Source organism: Acomys russatus, chromosome 29, assembly GCF_903995435.1.
Source record: "Acomys russatus chromosome 29, mAcoRus1.1, whole genome shotgun sequence".
NCBI lineage: Eukaryota > Metazoa > Chordata > Mammalia > Rodentia > Muridae > Acomys > Acomys russatus.
Window position 1 is genome coordinate 11592662 of NC_067165.1, and position 14044 is coordinate 11606705.

Consider the following 14044-nt stretch of genomic DNA (forward strand, 5'->3'; position numbering starts at 1 on the left):
TCACATTTGACCATGTCCCCTGGAGGGGGAGACCTGGCGGCACTCAGAGGAAGGACAGCAGGTTACCAAGAAAAGACTTGATACCCTATGAGCATATACAGGGGGAGGAAATCCCCCTCAGGCACAGTCATAGGGGAGGGGAATAAGGGGAAAATGGGAGGGAGGGAAGAATGGGAGGATACAAGGGATGGGATAACCATTGAGATGTAACAAGAATAAATTAATAAAAAATATATTATAAATTGACTTCAAAAAATAAAAATAAAAATGAAATAAAAAAAATAAAAAGGGACGCAGTGGTTGTATCTATCTTGTGTTGGGAAGAGAAATGAAATAACCTATGTAAAATGCACAGCTCAGTACCCAATAGGAACTTACTATTTTTCTCAAACGTTTGTTCCAGGCCAAGATTTACTGAATACCATAGACTTAGAGGCAGTCAGTCTGTGTTCTCAAAGAATTTGTGGGCTACTAAAGAAGACTGACAAGTAGTCAGACAAAAACGATCAGTATCAGCAGTGTTATGAGGAAACTGTCAGGGCTTAAAAGCACAAAAGAGAAATGCTAGCCTTGATAAGTAAAAAAAAAAATATTCAGAGATAAATTATTGAAATGGGAATAAGGAAGCTATAAGCTTGTGCACATGTCTGTCTACATAAGGTGAAATAAAACAAAAAACCTACATATAGATTGTTAGAATTATTAGTAGAGTTTAGCAAGGTAACTAGACATAAGGATAATAGACAAGTTTCATTGTGTTTCTAGATCAGCAACAAGATCTTACTATTGAAAACAATACGTAAAAAAAAAAAAAAGAAAGAAAGAAAGAAAACAATACGTAAGCCAGGGACGGTGGCAAAGCCCACAACCCCAGAGATAGGGAGGGGAAGGCAGAAGAATATGAGCTCCAGGCCAGACTAGGCTATATAGTGAGACCCTGTCAAAATGAAGGGAGGGGACAAGGAGGGAGGGAAGGAAGGAGGGGTGGAGGAAGAGAGGGAGGGAGGGAGGGAGGGAGGGAGGGAGGGAGGGAGGGAAGGAGACATATTTCCTTGCATTCTGTGTGCTGTCTCTTCACTCGGTTGTTTTCTTTGCCATACAAAACCTTTTTAATTTCATGCATGCCACTCATCAAATGTCGATGTTATTTCCAGAGCTGTTGGAAACCTTATTCAAAAGTCTTCGCCTATGCTTATAACTTGGAGTGTTTCCCCTATATTTTCCTGAAGGAGAGATAAACCTGTTTTTTAGGATTCCAAGTGTGGGATCAGAACAGGTGATGTTAATTCACTAGAAGAACAACCACCTTGTGCAGGAGTTTAATTGTTGCCAGCTGAAAAGATCCTGTGAACAGACACTGGGAGGAGATATATAAATGAGCCCAGAGCCGGAGGCGGGGCTTTTTGGAGACTTGGGATAGATTTGGCTGTTCATCAAGCTCCTAGAGAGACCTGCTCGAGGGAAGGCTTCGGGGGCTCCGGCTCCTGCTGAGGTTCTGAGTTCTGGTTACCCCAGGTTCCAGCAGAAGAAATCCTGCGGCTCACGGCTCACACCCGGAGAATTGTTCCTCGGAACTGATATCCTTAAGGTTTTGTTATTGTGTCCATTAATCCTCATTTCCTACTGTTTTGGTTAGTCTGGTTATAAGTGATGTGTGCTCAGTCACTAAGTTGTTAAGAAAATATATTGGTTAAGAAATTGAGCCTACATTTTTCCTTTAACTGTTTCAAAGTTTGGGAGCTGACAATTGGCCATTTTGAATTGATTTGGGTGCAAGGCGCAAGGTAGAGATACTTTGTTTTTCTATGAATAAGTGATGGTTGGAGTGAAATTTCAGTCAGAGGCTCACATATTTAAACACTCCGTCCCCTGTGGATAGTGCTATTTCAGGAGGTTATAGCATCCTGCTGCAGGAAGTATGTCATTGGGTAGGCTTTTCAGAGTTTATGTCCTCAGCTTACTTCAGTGTATTCTCAGCTTCCTGTGTGTAGATGAAGATGTGACCTCTCAGCTTCCTGCTCTGGCCGTGTGCTGTCATGCCTCCCCTGACATTATGGGCCTTCCCTCTGGAACCAAAGGTCAAATTTAATTCTTCCTCCCATAACACAGTTTTGGCCATAAATGTTTTATTTATCACAGCAACAAAAATTAACTAATACACTTTGGATATCCCATTTCCCCAGCACTTAGAATACATTGAAGACATCATCTTTTCTTCAATGTATGCTTTTAATATCTTTGTCAAAAATTATATGGCATAAAAAAATCTAGAATAGATGGAGGAGGGGGTAAATCTCCAGGCCACATCCCTTAAGGAGGACCTGCTACCTTCTGGGGAGAGAGAATCACTCTTTCTTCTTTTCCTTTTTTTAAAGATTTATTTATTATGTATACAGTGTTCTGCCTGCATGTACACCTGCACACCAGAAGAAGGTACAAGACCTCATTATAGATGGTTGCAAGTCGCCGTGTAGTTGCTGAGAATTGAACTCAGGACCTTTAGAAGTGCAATCAGTGCTCTTAACCACCACCACCCCCTTTTTTTTTTAAAGCATGTGCCACTAGCAGATTTCCCATGCTCCAATGGATGGTTCCACACCCTGACACCCAACACATATGCACAGCACTAACTAAGTTTAGTGCATTATTTAAAGAAAAAAAAAGTTTGGAGGAAAATGTGTTAGAGAATTTGAGGGAAGTTGGATGGGTAAAGTAGGAAGTGGAGGTTATCATGAGGTGTGTGTGTGTGCGTGTGTGTGTGTGTGTGTGTGTGTGTGTGTGTGTGTGTGTGTGTGTGTGTAAAACTTCTTAAAAATAAGGAAAAAGTAATATTTTTTAAATTATGTGTCTATAGCTGTGTGAATTTAATTTTAAATTTTGGGTCTTCTATTCTATCTCATTGATCTACAAGCCTGTTTTTTTAATCACTACCATGCTGGTTTTATAACTATAGCTCTGCATAATTTAGTTTGAAATCAGTTATTGTGATGACTCCAGCCAGCATTGTTGTTTGGTTGGGGTTTTTTGGTTTGGTTTGGTTGTTTTTGTTTTTGTTCAAATTTTCTTGGGCTATTCAGAATATTTTGTAATTCTGTATTAGTTCTAGAATTTTTTTCTATTTGGTAAAGAATTTCATTGGAACTTTGATAAGGATTAAAGATTAGTATATAGAATATGTAAAGAACTCTTTTCTTTAAACATCAAATCTCAAACGAACCAGTCAATAAATAGGTTAATGAAACGAACAGACAATTCTCAAAAGATGATGTACCTATGGCCAATCAACATGAAAAAAAAAAATAGTGTTCAAAATCCTTAGCAATCAGGGAAAGTTGCATGGAAGCTTCTTCTCATCTCAGTCAGAATCATTAAGAAAACACACACTGGCAAGAATATGGGGGAAAGGCAACCCTCCTACACTGATAATAGGAATGTAAATGCCCCATTCACAGTGAAAATCAAAGACTGAAAACAGAACTACCATATGACCCAGCTATACCACTTCTGGGTGTATTCCCAAAGGACTATAAGGCAGCATGCTACAGACACCCACATATCTGTGTTGATTGCAGCACTGTTTACAATAGCTAAGATGCCTAGGTGTGCATCAGCAGATGAATGAATTGATATTTTATAAATATATAATGGCATTTTATTCATCCATGAAGAAGAATGAAATATATCATCTGTTGAAACATGGATACAGCTGGATATCATCATATTAATCAATTAAGTCCAACACAAGAAGATAGATGTGTCTTTCTCATTTGCAGCTCCTATAGACACATAAAACTCTGTGTGTGTGTGTGTGTGTGTGTGTGTGTAATAGAAGAAGGGAGGAGATTATCAAAAATAGAATGGTGAGATTAAAAGGGAAGAACGGGAGAGGGATGAACGTAGTCAAAGTACATTATATATTTGGAAGAAATTGTCTATATGAAACTCAACACTAGGTACAATAAAAATATACTCATAAAATATTTACATTAAAAGAAAAGTAGGGAGAGAAGCAGGGAACAATAATTAAAATATGCCATCTTTAACAACAAGACAATTACTGTCACTCCCCAACTCACAATGTGCTCACATTCAATCAATAAAACATCACAGGTTAAAAATGCTAGAAACTTAAAATGCGCGATACAATTAATCTACTGAGTATCCTGATTTAGCAATAAAGTACACTAAATTATACTTAACACTTGTCATCCTATAGCTGACAAGAGCTGAAGCTTATTGTCACTACCAGTTATCAAAACAGAATATCAAACCACACAATACAATCTCCGATACAATGCACATCACTCTCCAACAACTGAAAATGCAAAAATCCCCAACTAACCATCCCAATCTGGCACCTTTCCTTATAAAAATAAATAAATAGGCATAAATATAAAACAAGCTTGTGAAAGATCTATATACAAGTAACTACAATGCAGTACTGAGGGAAATCGTCCTTAGTTAGCCAAGTCATCAAGGCTAGCGTCACCCATAGTTAGAGAAACTATGTTTACGCTTAGATAACATGTCACTGATAAAACATTCATGCCTAAAAAGTTTGACCTAAATCTGTCAGGAGGATATAAATAATTGTTGACAGGATAGTAAATGGCCTAAAAAATTTTAAATCCAAGTTGAAAGACTTGTTTTAAAAATAGCTAGTCTGTGCTTTCAACAATATCATTAGAGGCTAGAGAGGTTGCCCAGTGGTTAAGAGCACTGGCTTCTCTTTCAGAGGACTCAGAATTGATTCCCAGAATACACTGTTACTCAAAACCATCTGTTAACCCAGTTCTGAGGAATCCCATTCCCTCTTCTGGCCTCTGCAGGTGCCAGGCACAAAAGCAGTGTGCAGACACTGTATGCAGGCAAAACATCCACACACATAAAGTAAAATAAAAACAAAAAAAATAAGAATATGTTATGAGGAGCACTAGCTGCTCTTCAGAGGACCCGGGTTCAATTCCCAGCATCCATGGCATACAGGTATGACAGCTCATATCTGTAACTGGAGTCTGTGATTCCAGTTTCTGAAGATCTGACACTCTCACACAAACATACATCCAGGCAAAGCACTAATGCACATAAAATAATTTTTTATAAAAACAATATATCATGAAAGTCAAACCCTATGTAGATCAATAACAAGCTGTGGAACTGTTCCAGATTAAAGAGAAAAATAATCAAAGCAACTGATTATAATGTGAGATCTTTGATTGGACATTAATGGGTCTTGGCGGGCATATTAAAGGGTGGTAACAAATCAGGGTTAAATTTCCTGAGTGTAATAATTATGTTATAGTCATTCAGAAGAATGTCATTCTACTTAGTAGAAATTTCATAATTCGAGAGTTAGTCTCAAATAACTCAGAATAAAATAAGATATTTATATACAAATAGAGAATGAAATAAAACGTTGCGAGAGAGAGAGAGTGTGTGTGTGTGTGTGTGTGTGTGTGTGTGTGTGTGTGTGTGTGTGTTGATTTTTACTCTTATAGGTAGGCTATGGCCTTAGTATTTTCCCATAAATTTGGAGGGAGGACTATACTGACAGATATTAAGGAATTATTAGTCAAATAAAGACAGCATTTTCCTCAGGTTCATGAACATATGTACTTAATATAGCTAAAAACTGACTCAGTCTCAACAGTAAAGAAATGAAAATCAAGGACTCAAAAAAAAAAAACCGCTTCTAGTTGCTTCTATTCAACTTGTAAAGATTGTGAAGACTGACAAAGCTAAGTGGTAGAGACACTTAATTAACCATTGTGCTCCACTGTACACTGTGTTGAATATTGATACAGTGTGGTGTTCTTATAAAGTTGAACTAACACTAGCTAAATACCGCAGACACTGTGAAAATCAGTGTGGAGGTCCTTCAAAACGCCATTAATCATAATGACTCAGCTTTGCCGTTCCTAGGAACGTACCCAAAAGACTCTGTTCTACCATAGTGGTGCTCATCCATGCTCATCACTGCTCTGTCCACAACAGCTAGCAAGTGGAAATCCCCTAGATCTCCATCAACTGATGGATAGACAATGCGGATATACTGCCTATCCGGAACAGAACTTTATTCAGCAGTAAAGAAAAACAAAATGTTGAGGTAAATAGATGGAACTGGAAAAATTATACTTAGTAAGGCAATCTAGATGCAGAAAGACAAACACCCCACGTTCTCACTCACATGTAGATCCTAGAGTAGAATTTTTAGGAGCATGAGTGCGTGCACGTGTGTGTCGGGAGGGGTGTGGGTGGGTGTAGGTGTGGGTGTGTGTTTAACTAGAAAGGATCAATTGGGAGGGTAACTTAAGGGAGAAGAAATGAGGAAGGTTTAAGTGAAAAGAGAGATGGGAGAGTAGAAAATAGACTGGGGTAAGGAAAAGATCATTAAAATTAGTGATACTTGAAAATTCCTAATGGAAACTTGATATTTTATAAACAGAGACATGTGTTTGTTTGTTTGCTTGCTTGCTTGCTTGCTTTCTTACTTGCTTATTTAAGAGTTTAGTTGGAGTTACCCTACATATAGGGATAATAGTCTCCCCAGAAGCCATAGATTGAGGAATTAAGAAGCCCAATGCCAAGTATTGGATAAGTCTACTTGAGTTATTGGTCAGGGATGTCTGAGAAACCCCCCCGCCCCCCGCAAAACAACCTAGGCTATTGCCATTGCTCTACATTGTCCACCAGAATTAGATAATAAAAAACCTATTCCTGGAGACACAACATACTTTGATCACAGAACATGGAGAAATTAAACCGGCACTGATCAGGAAGTTTTCTCGCTGCTGGCTAGCTTTCATGGTACTGGAAGGTGCTATGTAGGCCGCTGTGAGAGAAGAGTCACCCTGTAAACCCTGTGAGCTACAATAACAATTGGCCTGACAGTATATGCCCAGCGTACAGTAGTAGCATGAATGTTATAGGAGTAACCAACTACTTTCCTTTTTTTTAATTTAAACACATTTTTATTGAAAAATAAAATAATTCATATTACATCTCATTTGCTATCCCATCCCATGCCTCCTCCCATTCCTCCCTTCCTCCCGCTTTCACTCCATTCCTCTTCCCTATGACTGTGACTGAGGGGGACCTCCTTCCCCCTGAATATGATGCTAGGGTATCAAGTCTCTTCTTGGTAGTCTGCTATCCTTCCTCCAAGTGCCATCGGGCCTCCCCATCAAGAGGATATGGCCAAATATGGGGCACCAGAGTTCACGTGAAAGTCAGTTCCTAGCCTTCACTTAACTGTGGAAAATGTTCTGTCCCTTGGCTAGGTCTGGGAAGGGGTTTGATGATGACTGCACTATTGTCCTTGGTTGGTGCCTTAGATCGAGCAGAACCCCTGGGCCCAGATCCGCCCCCATCAAATAATTTCTGTTTGGATTTAAGGCCCTCTCCATAAGAGAAAATGAACTCCTTGTTCTGTAAATATGACCAAGAACACCATGACCACAGGCCTCAGGGATGAACTGCTACTGGTAATTTGCTAAGTAAATGCGGTTTCAAAGTGTGCTCTAACTTGTAGTGCGATTCTCAGGCATCATCAGAGAAGCTTCTGTAGCGGATTCTGGCTAATGTAGGAATGAAACAAAAAAGGACAGAAGTAAGTGCCTATGACACGCTCAGCCACAAGCAGGGCGGCTACATCGCACTTTCCATCGCTAAGTCTCAGGAAGCAGCATCATAGAAAAGGAGGAGAAAACATTACGAAATCCAGAGGTTAAGAATAACTAGGATGAAACGACATTTAGAGACTTGACAGGACCGATTCCCTCCTGAACTCACAGTGGTTGAAGCTGCCTGTGTAAGGCCTCTATAAGATGAGACCAGTCACCGTGCTAGCATGGAGGCCAGAGGGCTCATCAGCCCTGAGTCCTACTAAGGAACTGTTGGGAGTTGATGGTTTCTAGGGGACAGACGTCTGTCTTTTTTTTTTTTTTTTTTTTTTTTTTTTTTTTTTTCCTTTCTTTTCATGGAAATAGTCCCTGGTGGAACATGTTCCAGTGGGTGGCGCCACACCCATATACAGGGAGCAGGACAATTTTTACATTTTTTTAAAGAAGTCATGAAGTTGAGAGGCAGGTGGATGGTAGAGGATGGGACAGGCAGAAAGGTCAAGGAAGAAGCAAGAGGAAGCATATGCTGGGAAGGGTAAAAGGGTTTCTGAACCCGGAGGGATCTGTCCGTGGTGCTGATGTGTAAATCTCACCTTTACCTCTTGAGTCCTCTCAGGACTGACAAGGAGTCAACAAATCCAGTATTACCTACTTGTGACCCCTTGCTCAGGGACTTTAGAACCTGGCCCAAAAAAAATGTAGAGACTTGGGGGATTCGTAGTATCCTCACTTCCTGGCCCATTCCCCATGTTGTAGTTGGTTTGCTGGAGTCCAGCTAGTCAGACAGACTGAGGAAGGGAACTGGAGGACTCAGACATCTGTTTCTCATAATGCTTAGCTTCCATTCCATTCCATTCCACTGCTATCCTCAGCCACCCCTAGGCTCAGGCTATCATCTTGTCATCGTATGTTAGCTTTTCCTGAAAAGTCTCTTTATGCTGCATTTTATGACTACCCGTCCCCACCCCACCCCCGACTCTAATCTCCACCACACCCCGTCCTGCCAGAGCAACCTTTCTAAATTGTCCATCTGACCACAGTTCCATCATTAGAAACTTCCATGGTTCCCCAGCTTGGCAGCCAAGGTCCATTAAGACATCGCCTCCCTTATTCCCAGCATTATAGACGACCTGTGTGCCCACATCGTTTCGTTCAGGGCAGAGCTTTGCACTCTACCTCTCTGATGACTGTCCTCACCTATCTCCCCTCTCCCCCACCCCACCCCAGTTCCCAAGCTGAGGATTGGTGTCCTTCTATTTCCGCTCATCCCACCATCTGTTCCTGTGGATTTAAATTTGTCTTCAACCTTAACCTTACCCTACTCGTCAGACTTTTACCTCTACCCACTTGATAGATCCACTTGGAGGCTCAATAGTCACCTCAGAGTTAACACATCAGTAGCAAACTGGCTTGGGGTTTTTTGGTTTTTGGTTTGGGGTTTGGTTTGGTTTGGTTTTGTCTTATGGTAGTGATTAGGCATTTTGTACAGTTTTGAATGGGAACCAGGGGAACAGACGTCCTTGGCTTCTTCCTAATCTAAAAGAAGAACAGCATTCAATATGGTATTTAGCTGTAGGCATTAGGTATACGTCATTTATCACACTGTAGAATTTCTCTTCTTCAAGGTTATCAACTGGTGTTTTTTCTTTTCTTTTTTCTTAATTTTTTTTAAGATGGAGTGGAATGGTTATATTGTTTTCTTACATACAAAATAATGAGTTCTTTTGATTTTCAAATCTTAAGTTCATCTCTCCTTTGTTGTTGTTGTTGTGTTGTGTTCTGTTTTTTGAGACAGGGTTTCTCTGTGTAGCGCTGGCTGTCCTAAAACTCATTCTGTAGACCAGGCTGGCCTTGAACTCACAGAGCTCTGCCTGCCTCTGCCTCCTGAGTGCTGGGATTAAAGGAGTGCGCAGCCACTTCCCTGTTCATCTTGACCTCATTTAGTTCTGATATGCCCTCTTATGTATTGTTTTGACTCTTTTTCATAAGAAAACATGGCCTCTAGTTTTCTTCTCTTGAAATGTTTTTCTATAATTTTAATACCAAGTTAATACTGGTCTCAAAATTTTGGGGCTAGGAGTATAGCCCAGTGACTGTTTGCCTAGAATGTATGAATTGTGTGAGGTCCTAAGTATAATTACACACACACACACACACACACACACACACACACACACACACACTCCCCTTGGAAGTTTTCTTTCATGTTTTTGTTTCTTGTTTGGTTGTTTGTTTAGGGGGGTTGGAGACTTTGAGGGTTGGGAGAAAAATGGGTCTATTGAATACACCAAAAAGAGCAGCTCACTGGGCAATAAAAAGAGTTCTTTTCACCTCTCTGGCTTTTATTTTCCATTATCACTTGGGGATGTGAGAGTTTTGCTGAGAGTTTTAATAATAGAGGGCTACTGAGGGCACTCATTCCATCCAGGAAGCTTTAGTAGTCTGTGTTGTTCAAAGAATTTGCACATTTCACCTCTAAGATGTCAGATTTACTAGCATTAAGTTTTCCAAAATATTTTTCTGCCATTTGCTATTCTGAAGCCTCAATTATAAATATATTAGAACATTTTTACTGACCTACAGGTTCTGAACCCCTATCCTGCTGTGGTCGATGATACCACTGTGTCCGTATTACAGATTAGGTGTTTTTTTAATTGCTGTGACTTCGAGCTCCCTGATCTCTTCTTCAGTGTCTTATCCAGATCAGATTTTCTTTTTAAGATTTATTTATTCATTATGTATACAGTGTTCTGCCAGAACCAGAACACTGCACACCAGAAGAGGCACCAGATCACATTATATATAGATGGTTGTGAGCCACCAAGTGGTTGCTGGGAATTGAACTCAGGACCTCTGGAAGAGCGGACAGTGCTCTTAATCTCTGAGCCATCTCTCCAGCCCACTAGATTAGAGCCATATTCAAATGTTACCTCAAGATTTGCAGTCTTCCTGGCAATATCACTATCCTCCTTTTCTGCCTCATTTTTCTAATTCTCATCATCTATCACTCATGTGTTTATCCATCTTATTTAGTAACTAGTTCTATTCGTTGGAATGTATGCACCTCAAAGGCAAGGATCTTGTGTGGTTTTTCGGTTTTGTAGATCCAGAACAAAGATTAAAGCCAATACTACACTAAGTGATGAATGAGTTAAGAATAAATGTTACCATTTGAAAACTTTCTGGATGACATCCCTATCTCTCCTGTATATCGTATCATAGTGCTGATCAATGTTTCTGTTGGTACATATCCATCCTTTCCTCCTCCTGCTGCTCTTCCCTCTCCCTCTCCCTCTCCCTCTCCCCCTCCCTCTCCCTCCATTTCCTTCTCCCTCTCCCCCTCCATCTCCCTCTGTCTCTCTCTGTCTCTCTCTCTCTCTGTCTCTCTCTGTCTCTCTCTCTCTCTCTCTCTCTCTCTCTCTCTCTCTCTCTCTCTCTCTCTCTCTCTCTCTGTGTGTGTGTGTCTGTGTCTGTGTCTGTGTCTCTCTCTGCCTCTCTGTCTCTCTCTGTGTCTCTGTCTCTCTCTGCGTCTCTCTCTCTCTCACACACACACACACATACACACACATACACACACACACACACACACACACACAGAGTCCCTTGTGGTGGGTGGACCTACTGGGAAAGTTTTCATTGTATATGAATGGCAATTGGTTTTCCAATCAGAGAACTGCAGTTTCCCAGAGAAACAGCAGAGGGCAGCAGAGGGCTACCATTCCTGCCTCCCTGCCTCCAGGCTTCTAAGGTCAGGAAGTTATTTATTACTTGGGGGCGGAGCTTAGACCTCAAAGCCAGTATGGTAGTTCCCCCAGAACTCAGGGAGCCTAAATGGTCTCCCACATTACCTTACTAATTCAGTATCTACCACTACTCACTGTAACCCACAAACATTCAAGCTACACACAGACACACACACACACACACACACACACACACACACACACACACACACACACACACACGCTGGTGTGCCAGGCCCTTCCTCAGTTAAAAGAGCTGCCCTCCCCACCCCCCTTCTAACCTATTCCCCTTTTCTCTAGCTTGTGTGGAGTTCCCTGGTTCAAATGAGAGTCTCCAGAAGTCTGTTTCCTTCTTTCCCAGCTCACTAACTGTAGCTAGCAAACCCCTCAGGGCCCTTTCATGCCTACCACTTCAGTTAAATTCTTGCCACAGGCACTAAGCACTGCTCGTTCCAAATCAAGGAGGAGGAAACAGGCTCCAAGAGGAAAGGAGAGTATACCTAAGGTCACTGAGACGAACACCGTGCCTAAGGTCACTGAGACAACACCCGGTGCAGCTCACCAAGTCCCAGGGGACAAGCCAGGTGGGAAGGCCAGCCAGGTGGGTTGGGAGCCTTGATACAGAGTCAGGTTGTGAGTCTGGCCTTTCCCTGCTTCCTGAGAGCAAGCGCAGGCACCAGAGTACTCAGTGCAGCACACGGGACCTTACAAACAAGGAGCAGCTCAACTAGAACAAGACGTGTGGGTGCGCAGGTAGGTGGCGTCTTAGGATCAAGGACCCCTGGACACTCTTTAGTCTCCTCAACCCCAACGACTCACTTCAGCAAGCAGGCCCTGAGCTGCCACCCCTGGACTCTGCTCTGGATGCCAAAGACACAGCTAACAGATGGGGAAACTGCAGCTAAGGCTAGGAGAGGCACAGAAGCTTACCGCAATTCAGAGAAGACTGTGCCCAGAACAGGAGATCCTGGCTGGCTGGCCAGTTCTCATGCCTGCCCACAATAATGCTGGAGGCCAGCTGCTGCTTCTGGCCACTTGGGGTTCATGGGAGAGAAGCCATTGTTTAGCTTGTTTAGTCACTTTCCTACCTTAGAGGGGAGGATGCAGCTGTGGGCAGCGCAGCAGCAGAAAGTTGGGAAGGGGCTGGTGGAAGCCAAAAGGCAATCCTAGGAAAGGCAAGAGGCTTTGGCTGCTGGTATCTTTCCAGATGAGCTGCAGACAAAGGTGCCAGGCACCTTGTACAGGTGCAAAAAGTAGGCTTCGGAGACAGGCAGCCACTGATCTGTTGTGTGTCCCTAGACAAGTCTTTTTTCATCTCTGGGCATCACCTTGTGTCATAATTAGGTCAAAGATAAGATGCTTAACTGATGAAGGATCATTACTGCAGTGAAGACTGACACGAGAAGGTCTTAATGCCTCAGTGTTTAAACACCTGCATCACTCTTGCTTCCTCCTACTTCAGCCAGAGCAGAGAGTCAAGAAAGACGGTGCCAAACAGAGAGTTTCCAACAGATGAAAGCGGCTCTTTCTGTTAGGTAAACAGAGATGTATCCCCACATTGGAAGTGTCATCAAAATCATGTTTGATGAATGGACACTATACTTAATAATTTATAATCATATTAATGGAGCAGCTGATGTTTGTGGGCATTTATAATGTATTAGGCACATGACATTGGCACAGCTACCATGGGCTAGGTACAGCCAAGACCAGCTAGATGAGCGTGTGGAGCAGCACAGGTCCACAGAGGACCTTCCACTTGGGGCTTTTTGTCCTGTGGTGGCCATCTCAGAATAATGGTATCTCTGAGTGTGTTTTGTGTGTGAAAACAAACGGAGCACACACAGGGTGACTCAAAGCCTCACTTTGCACAAAGACCTGCCACTTATCACATCTAAATTTCCACCTCTCTGAGATCCATTGGCAGGTGCCTGCCTGTTCCCCTGCTCCCCAGCCACTCCCACCTTCCTGATCCTGTGAGGCCCTCAATACATGACCAGGGAGAGAAAAAGGAAGGTGTGTCTGCCCAGTCATAGGGCAGTGTCCTATAGCTACCTCTATTCTGTGTGCATTTCACATCAGCAGCACAACATTAAACAAAGAACAATAAACAGTTTGACAGCCTGAGAAAAAATCACAGCCCGAAGAAAGCTTGGCCCCCACTGTTTTTTTTTTTTTTTTTAAACTAAGGCCTTCCTGAAGTGAAAAATGCTTTATTCCTCACAAAGTATATAGCTAATCCCGAGTGCTGTTAACTAAAACCACTCGGCAGGAACAGATGCTGAAGTTCAGAGAGGCTCCGGGATTTGTCTGAGATTACACAGCTGCCAAGTGGCAGTATTCAGACAAAGACGTAGTTGACTCTGGGCAGAGCATTATAAGGTCTTGAAGAGCTTCCGCCCAGGGATTAGGAGCCCTGCGTCCACCTGTGAGCAGAGGCCTGAGCACACCGCCCAGTCTCTTCTTTCCCGAATGAGAGGTCTCTGGGGAGTCTTTCAAGGCCGCACAGTTCTCAGGTGTGACTTCAGCACTCACACAGGCCATGACTTTAACCACAGTGATCTTTCTCCTCTTTCTCCCCCACCCCTGAGAACTCCCAGAATCTTGTAGCAGACAACAGTCACCCACCCTACATGACACATCATGGCATATAGAGCGTTGTCATGCCACTCTCTCATC